General features: G+C 38.7%; 1 long non-coding RNA gene across 4 annotated transcripts in view; it reads left to right on the top strand.

The window, feature by feature from the left end:
- The first annotated feature begins 6,893 nt into the window (after positions 1-6,893).
- LOC132649699 (uncharacterized) overlaps positions 6,894-8,656 on the top strand; it is a 69,565-nt gene continuing 67,802 nt past the window's right edge. For all 4 annotated transcript variants that reach the window (XR_009588191.1, XR_009588193.1, XR_009588192.1 and 1 more), the window contains exon 1: positions 6,894-7,042. This is a non-coding gene — a long non-coding RNA (uncharacterized LOC132649699). The remainder of the gene's footprint in view (positions 7,043-8,656) is intronic.

Below are 8,656 nucleotides of genomic sequence, written 5' to 3'. Positions count from 1 at the left end.
AAGCAATGACCATACAACAGCCTGTATGTTAGGCTGCTTTGAAATTTCACCTACCATGTTAGCTAGACTTTCATCTAAATTCACCCTCACACAAAGTCTCAGGATGTGAACAAAATGCAAACACATCCTTTGCCAGAATATTGTATACAAGGTATCTCTAAGTCCAGTGCTCAACAGTCTTTGTTCCCATTTGAAACACCATGATCACAGTCTTTACTGTCCATGTTCCTGCTAACATCCTGACCTTCAGAGATGCCAAAAAAAACCTACCCTCTAAGTCCTGCTTCCATTCTAAGGATTCTCTACCTCACACCACCAACTTTTTCAAATTTTTCTCACAAATACTTCAAAGGTTTCTGAACCAAATCATTTGGTGAAGTGACAGCCATGATCCTTCTATATTACCAATTTCATGGCTTAGTCACTTTTGCCACTGTGACAAACACTTGAGAAAAAAAAATAAACTTAAAGGAGAAGATATTGATTTTGACTCATCATTTCAGAGGTTTCAGATGGTTGTTGGCTGGTTTGCTGATGAGGAACTGAGGCAAGGTTGAACGTCATAGTTTGGAGCGAACAGTGAAGACAAACTGCCCATCTGCTGGTGGGTAGGAAGAATTCATGATTACATAGAGTTCAGTCTTCATGGTGCTAACAAAGGCTACTGTTACTAAGACAAGTTTGTACTGGCGCTGGGCTATTGCTGTGATAGACATCGATGTTGTTTGCAGAACCGTGGAAGACTTTGAGACTTTCGACTAGGAATGTGGTTGGATACTTTAAGCACAGCTTATTGGGCCATTCTAGTAGGAGCAGGGAAGACATTGCTGAGGGTGATTTGAATGGTGGAGCTCCTCTCAAAAAGTTTCCGAGGGGGAGAATATTACTAAGTGGCCCAGACACGATTCTGATGATATTTTGGCAAAGAATGTGGCTGCTTTTTGCCATAGTCCTAAAAATCTGTCTGGGGCTAACTAAATGAAAGAGTTTGGAGTAATGGCATAAGCACAGAAGATTTCAAGATAGCCTCGTATTGAATCTGTCTGTTATTATACTGTTATTAGTAATAACAGTATAGAGAGAACTGTAATAAAAAGAAGCCAGCTGGAAAAAAGAGGAACATAGATTGCACAGTTTGTGGACAAAAGGAGTGCCAGGAAGGGTAATGGAACCAAGTCCAATGCTCAGGAAATAAAAAAAGCTCAAAGAAAATTCTGATGTTAAATGAAATAAAGGGAGTGGAGACCTCAAAACACAACCCACCCAGCTAAGCCTCTTGTAAAAAAGAATTAAAGGAAAGCTTAAGCAGTGAAAGGATCCATCAATAACAGAAAGGATGCAAATATAGTTGATCGAGGAGGCCAAGTTCCCACTCCATAAGGCAGCAGAACTTGCCAGCCTCAGCCACATGGTTCTGGCCTTAGAGTCAAGGATTCAAGAAAGGGGTTGGGGGCTCTCTCTCCAAGGCTAAAACACGGCATTGATGCCAACTATGTATCAAGAGGGTCCCAGAATGGAGACTAGGGAATGGAACGTGATGGTTTGAGTAAGAATGGCTTCCATTGGCTCGTATATTTAAATGCTTAGTCACCAGGAAGGAGCACTATTTGAGAAGGGCTAGAAGATCAGGAGGCTGTGGCCTTCTTGGAGAAAGTGTGTCACTCAGGGTGGGTTTTAAGATTTCCAAAGCCCATGCCAGCCCAAAGAGGTCCTTCCTTTCACCACTTCCTGAGAGCTTGTTAAAGCATTGTGTCAACCAATGGACTAACACACTGATGATTGAAATACTCTCAGGACCAGAGCACTTTCCCACAGCCCCAGCTATGAGCACCGCTTGTAGTAGAAACTAGGCTACTTGAGTGACCCTTTGAAACCATAACAGACACTAATACAGTTGTATTAGTATTATAGTTGTACAGATTTCTTATACTTGACATGTGCATGACATGTGCATCAGTTCCTTTCCTTTAACTGTCAATCTATGCACTTACCTCCCCTGTAAAAAGCATGTTGCTGTGTCTTAATTATCATTGCTTTCCCAGTCTGACAATCTAGGAATGTTGAGTCTATTGAGAGTGAGTTTATTCACATTTTTATCTACTTATTAGTATAGTTTAATTTAAGCCTGCCATTTATTTGTTGTTTTTTTTTTCTTTGTCCTCTACATTTTGCTTCTTTCCTATTATATATTTAGCAATAAAGCAAGTTTAGGTGTTGCATTTAGTTTTTCGTGCAGGCTTTTTATTTGTAGTTTTCTAGGAATTAGCATACATTGCTTAGACTATCCAAGTCTATGATCAATTCATGTTATGCTTCTCACCGATGCCACAGAACAATCACGCTGACCTTTTCTTCATGCTGTTGTTGCTGTATATTTTAAAAATAAACCCATTAAAGTAGTCCACGATAAATTATTTTTACTACCAATTCTCTTACAAATATCTTTTTCAAAGGTGGTATTTTATAACTTTACACATATGGTTACGAGCCGTATAATGATGTTTTGATTAATAACAGACCTCAGGCATGCCCTGATCCTAGAAGATAGAACGGAGCTCCAAAACTCCTATCACCTAAAGATACTGTATCAACCATAACATTGTAGCGCAATGTATTACTCAAGAGCTTATAACGGTGTTAATGCAAACAAACTCATAGAGCTCTTAACTATATAAAACTTTACCGTACACTGTTATGTAAAGTTCAGACTTGATAATGACAAAGAATGACTGTGTTACTCATTAAAATAGTACATCCTTTGTAACTACATCCTTTGTTGCTATTTCAGAGAATACATCTTCCGCTTAAATATATTGACAGTTAATTGCAGATTGCAGGTTCTTTAGAAGATCTTTAAGACAGATGTGACAGATGTGTTCTTTCTTTTAAATCAAGACGTGGAGCTGGAGACAAGTGAGCTCAATGGCCCTGACTCTGTAGGCCTAGACTGGTGTGTGCATTTGTATATTCATCTATTTGTCTTCAGTCTTTTTAAACACAAAGAAAGTTGAGCATGGAAAATAGCTTATGGTCATATTACCCTGAATGCACCTGATCTTGACAGAATAGGGAAAAAAATATTTAAAAGAAACATAGCAAGTAAGGATAAAAAGAAAAAAAATATTTTTAATAGCTAAGAAATGTTTGTGTTTTAAGATAAGTGTTATTACAATAGGATCAAAAACTTGAAAAAAGGGCAAGGTTTCATAAAGTTTAAAACGTAATAAACTACACTTGATTTATTATTGAAGAAAGAAAAATATTTTTGTGCACTTATTGTAGCTAAGGTCACAGTGTTCTTAAAGTCCCAGTGGTCCACACTCCTGCCCGAGGCCTCACATCCTCTCCCCAGTCACTCACTGAATCACCTAGAAAAACTTTCCAGACACATTAATGGCAAGTGCCCTAACCAGGCTTACCACTTTTAATCTTTTATTCATATATTACGATGTCTTTTCTAGGCTTAGCTATAATTAAATGTATCAATACTTACCCCGTGTTACAATTGCTTATAAATTTCAATACTGTGTTAGGTTGTAGAAGGTTGCCTGCAATAGACTATTCCATATGGTCTATGATGTAGTAGGTGATGCTGTTGGGGTACTATGAGCAAAGGCCATGATGCTCCCTCAATAACACAGCTTTGTAAAGACAAGTTTCTCAGAACAAATGCCTGTCGCTACAGGAGACATGACCTCATTCACAATTTCTACTGCTCCCCCTATCTTCCTGGAGATCTGAATTTCTAGCTTACGTTTTTCTCCTCAGAGGAATTTTTAGTATTTAGCTGACAAAAAGTCTTTAAAAATCAGGCATTTAGATGACTCCTTGGCATAGTTTGCATTCTTTTCTGTTGGTCTGAGTTAACTTTCAGTATTTCACTTCATACTCAACTTCCAGAATGTATTGCTAGCTTTGAGTTGCTGTGGCCCAAATACCCTATTAGACACAATTTAATGGAAGAAAGTTTCCATTAAAGGTTCACTTTGACTCATGGTTTTAGGAGTGTTCATCCTTATTGAGTGGAGAAGGCCTGGCAGGTCAGCTCTGTCAATGGCAGGGGAAGCAGTCTCCTACAGCCCAGTGGACTAGGAAGCAGACACCCATCCCTAGGACACTCACCTGGCCAGGCTCTACCTCCCAAAGGCTTCAGTCTTCCAAATCTCTCATTCCCCCAGCTGGAGAACAAACATTTAAAATATGAGACCCTGTGAGACATTTCAGATTCAAATCGTAACAATGTTTGTTTGGTTTTGTTCTATTGTGTTCCTGCTTCCATTGCCTTCAAGGGTATTATTCTATTTCCCCTTGTGATTAAAATTCTTAAAATTCTTTTCATTTATCATTGGCTTTCAGTAGTTTTTCTGTAGTGTGCCTAGATGTAGCTAGCCTCATTTTCATCTTTTTGGGGTCTGCTGAACATCCTTAATCTATAGGCTGTGGGAGGGGTTATTTTTTATTTTCTTTTTAATATTCAGTCATTATTTAAAATTCTCCTCTATCCTTTCCTCTATGAAAAAATCAATTTACATGTATGTGAGGTGACTTAATACAGACCCACTTATTCTTGAGGCTGCTTATTTCTTCCCCATCTTTTCCCTCTGTATTTTGATTTGAACAATCTGCCTTCAAGTTCATTAACTTTTTTTCTGTTTTTCTTTTTCAATGTGTTTTTAAGCATATCTGATAGTTTTTAAAGTTCACAGTTCATTTTTCTGCTTTAGGTTTCCACTGATTTCATTTTGATCTTTAAAACTCTAAAATTGTGTATGTGTGTGTGTGTGTGTGTGTGTGTGTATGCATGTGTCACTCATTCATACTTTCCTTTAGCGTCTTTGAGTTAAATATGACAGATGTCATAAAATCCTAAATCAGACTATCTACAATAGATTTTTCTTCCTACTTTGCATCTTTATATTTTTGTATTCTTTAGGTTTTTATATTATATTCTAGCAATTTTAATCGTATGCTGGGTTGTAACTACACTTTGCAAATAATGTAACAGTGAATAGTTTGTAATCTGTTATCATATTCTGCAGAGTGTCACATTTCATCCAAGAGAACAACTAAATGACAAAGAAATTACCATTAACTTTTAGGAGCTTGGCTTCATGCTAAACTGGATCAATTTTCGTCTTCTGAGCTTCCAGGTAAACTCATTAGTTTTGACATGCTCTTTATTCTTACAGACTCTTTGGTATTTTAATGGAAATTACAAAGTGTTTACCATAGTCTCTTAGCAATGACTCAGGCTCCTAATTCCATTCCCCATGTGGTCCAGCATCTGCAAACTTGCCTCAGCCTCTCAGTCTCCTAGAGGTCATTTTCCCCCTGGGATCCTAGTCACGTTTCTACTATTCACAAGTGCATTAAGCAGCTTCACCTTTCTGAAAGAAAAATACCATGGGGTCTTACAAGGAATGTTTGTTTTCAGAAGAACCCAAACACTCAGAGTAGAGAATGAGCCTACAAATATGGATGAGTGGGTAAGTAATAAGGAGATTAAAGGATGATAAATGCCAGATGTGTAGGATGAACAAGTTTATAGTCTCGTGTATAACATAAGAACTGAAGTTAATTAAATCACATCATACAATAGTCACGTGTTACGTGTGTTGCTTTTTTTTTTTTAACTGCTCTTGTCACTGAAAGTGTGTGAGACATGTGTGAGTTGGCATATAGGCTAATTAGCTTCTACAGTAAATATTTTGCTGTCTATATCTACATTAAAGCATAAGGTTGTAAGCTTCAAGTATTGCAGATGTGTTGGTTTGAGTGACAATGGTCCCCACAGGCTCGTAGATTTTAATGCTTGGCCATCAGTTGGTGGAACTGTCGGGGAAGAATTAGAAGGAGTGTGTTACTCTGAGTGGGCTTTGAGGTTGCAAAAACTCAGACCATTCCAAATTAGCTCCCTCTGCTTCCTGCTTGTGAATAGGGTGTAAGAAGTCAGTTACTGCTTCAGCCCAGTGCCTGCCTGTCTGCTGCTATGATCCCTACCATCATGGTTGTGGACTCACCCTGTAACACTGTAAGCCCACATTAAATGGTTTCGGCTATAAGTTACCTTAGTCATAGTGCTTTGTCACATCGGTAGAACAGGAGCTAAGACATCCAACAATACCTATCTCTTAAAACAGAGATCAACTAAAGATTTGAAAAAAAAATGATATACAGAATTCAGCATTCTACATCAGTGCAATGCTTCCCTCTTTTCTGAGACCCCATTCTCTCAATTTCTAGCTGTCCAGCCATTTAGCTATGTTTCTTCAGTTCAGAAAGACTGTGGGGGTTTTGCTTGAGTTCTTACATTCCGTGAAGCACAGAATGTGCTTAGGAGTCTCTTCTAAGAATAAGTTCGTTCGTTCATGGGCCAAATACTCTTGTCTCTGCCTACCAATGATAATTCTCTAATTCCATCAACTCTTTTGTTTTATTTGTAAATTCCATCCAGGATCATTGCTATCTGCATGCACATATTTCCCCAGTAAAAACCTTGTAGGAATTGGGGCTATCGAATATGAATGTTTGACATCAATTATTCTGATTCCTCTAAGCATCTTTTGCCAGGTACCATTTCCTGCCATCCGTTTGGGAATTATTACCTAATGGTATTTAAACTACCTTCATAATCCCTATTTACTTTCCGACCAATGCTTTTGTGCAGTAAGCAACCAAGACAACTACAGTCCATCACTTTAATCATTTTCCCTTGTTATTTTAACAAAAAGATATCTTAAAGTGAAATTCAGAGAGTAGGTCAGAAACAAATATCCAGAAAACCCAGTACTACTCTTTTTGGACACAACAAGCCCTTTTCAGGGCCTAATACTTTCAATGATGAGCTTGCACTTTAATTTCATCTCACAGAGCAGAATGGGAGGAACAGTGAGTCCAGTTCTCACAGGGCTCTTTGGAAGAGAGTAAATGACCTACTTGTCTTTCTGACTGCGGGGGAAATGGCAACATGACGGCAATTAACAGATTAATGTCTTCAGGTTGAGCCTGTGTCCAGTGGAGAGAAGACTCTCCACAGAAACGGGTGAGTGCATGACTCCAGCCACATTCCTTCTTGCAGCCTCCTGTCATGACTCTAGAGAGAGCAGGAGGAAAGGGCAAGGATGGGAAGCCCATGCCACTGCCAGCCTTGGCTCTTCTATGACTGGAAGAGGTCCATGACTGAGATCTGGGGTGTCATCTGAAATGGATAAACTGAGCTGTGACTTGGGCTGAGGTAGGATGGAGCTGTGGTAGATGAGATGACAGAGTTGAAAGTCCATGAGTGATGATCTAGGTCCCTTAGCAGTGTACAGGTATGACTTGAAAACTACAGAGAATATTCTTTTTATGAGATTCTTTAGAGGGTGCAATTGAAAAACGGATGTGACAGAACTTTGAAAATTATTCAGCATTAACTGTATGTCTTTAATTAGCAACATCTTCCTCATCCGAAAATCTTTTTTGTAGCCAGTTAGGGGACAAGTCAGTCTGATCTTTTATGGAGGTAACTTGGGGGTATGATGGTAGGGTTGGGAATGGTTTGACTATATCCCTCGAAGTTTGCAAGCTGGCAATGTTGTGCAGTGCATCGAGTATTTTTTATTGGGAAAGTTCCCAATGAAATGCGCCCAGTGAAACATTTTGAGAAATGGTAGATGTTTAAGATGTAGGGCTTCATGGAAGGATGCCATCTTTGGAAATACTAATGGGGTGCTCATAGGACCAGGCTAGTAGGAGGGCTTATTTTGAAGCAATGTTACTCCCTGTTGTGCTTAGCCTTTTCTTAATGTAGCTATTTCCCTTTCCTCTTCTCTACAGTATCATGACATAGCCCTGAAAAACTCCTGACTAGACTCCAGGACTATGTTTTGGTTTTCCAATCTTCAGAATCATGACTCATATCAAAATAATTCCTTGGTAAAGCACCCAGCTTCAGGCATTTTGTTGCTGGGACAAAAGATGAATTAAACCCCCATCTTCGATAAACAAGGTTATCAATACCTTGGTGAATGAGACCTGCTCATCTGAATAATAGACTTTCAATTAGTTCTGGCAACAGCTCATTTGTACCCTTTCTGTAATGACCAGCTCAGTTTCCCCTAAGAGTTTTGCACATTCTGTTACAGTCAGCTCACTCTGTCTGACCTTCTGCTGACTTGAGGGAAAACACAGCCAGTGTTCTGGTTGTGAAGTTTCTCAGTTACTTCCAGCACATTTCTGCTCCTTATGGAATTGTTACAGAAAATCTATGACTAAGTTCCCCACAGCCGCAGAACATTCCTAGTGAAAAACACTAGATGCACTACACATAGCATGAAGAGCCTGTTGGCAATTCTATCAGCTGGTGGCTGATTAAATATTGGTCTGGCTTTTGGCAGGTTTTTTGGTTTCTTTTCTAAAAGACTATTGAAAATAAACCTTGTTCATTCCCTTCCCATGCAGATTGGTTTTGGCCAATTGTTCTGTCTTCTGTAATGGATTGTCTCTATCATATAGGAAACCAAATTGTGGGAAAAATTGGCTGCTATACATTTAGCTACTGCAGTGACTAAATGAACTAGTCAGCCTGGACTTTTTGTTGTGTTTTGTTTTTAAGGTAAAACAAATCAATCATTATTTGTCAGGATTTTCATGTGCTTTAGTTTTTTTTTTTAAC

The sequence above is a fragment of the Meriones unguiculatus genome, chromosome 21 (assembly GCF_030254825.1).
Source record: "Meriones unguiculatus strain TT.TT164.6M chromosome 21, Bangor_MerUng_6.1, whole genome shotgun sequence".
Classification (NCBI taxonomy): Eukaryota; Metazoa; Chordata; class Mammalia; order Rodentia; family Muridae; genus Meriones; species Meriones unguiculatus.
Note: the sequence above shows the minus strand (reverse complement) of the source record. Positions and strands in the feature narration are given on the sequence as shown.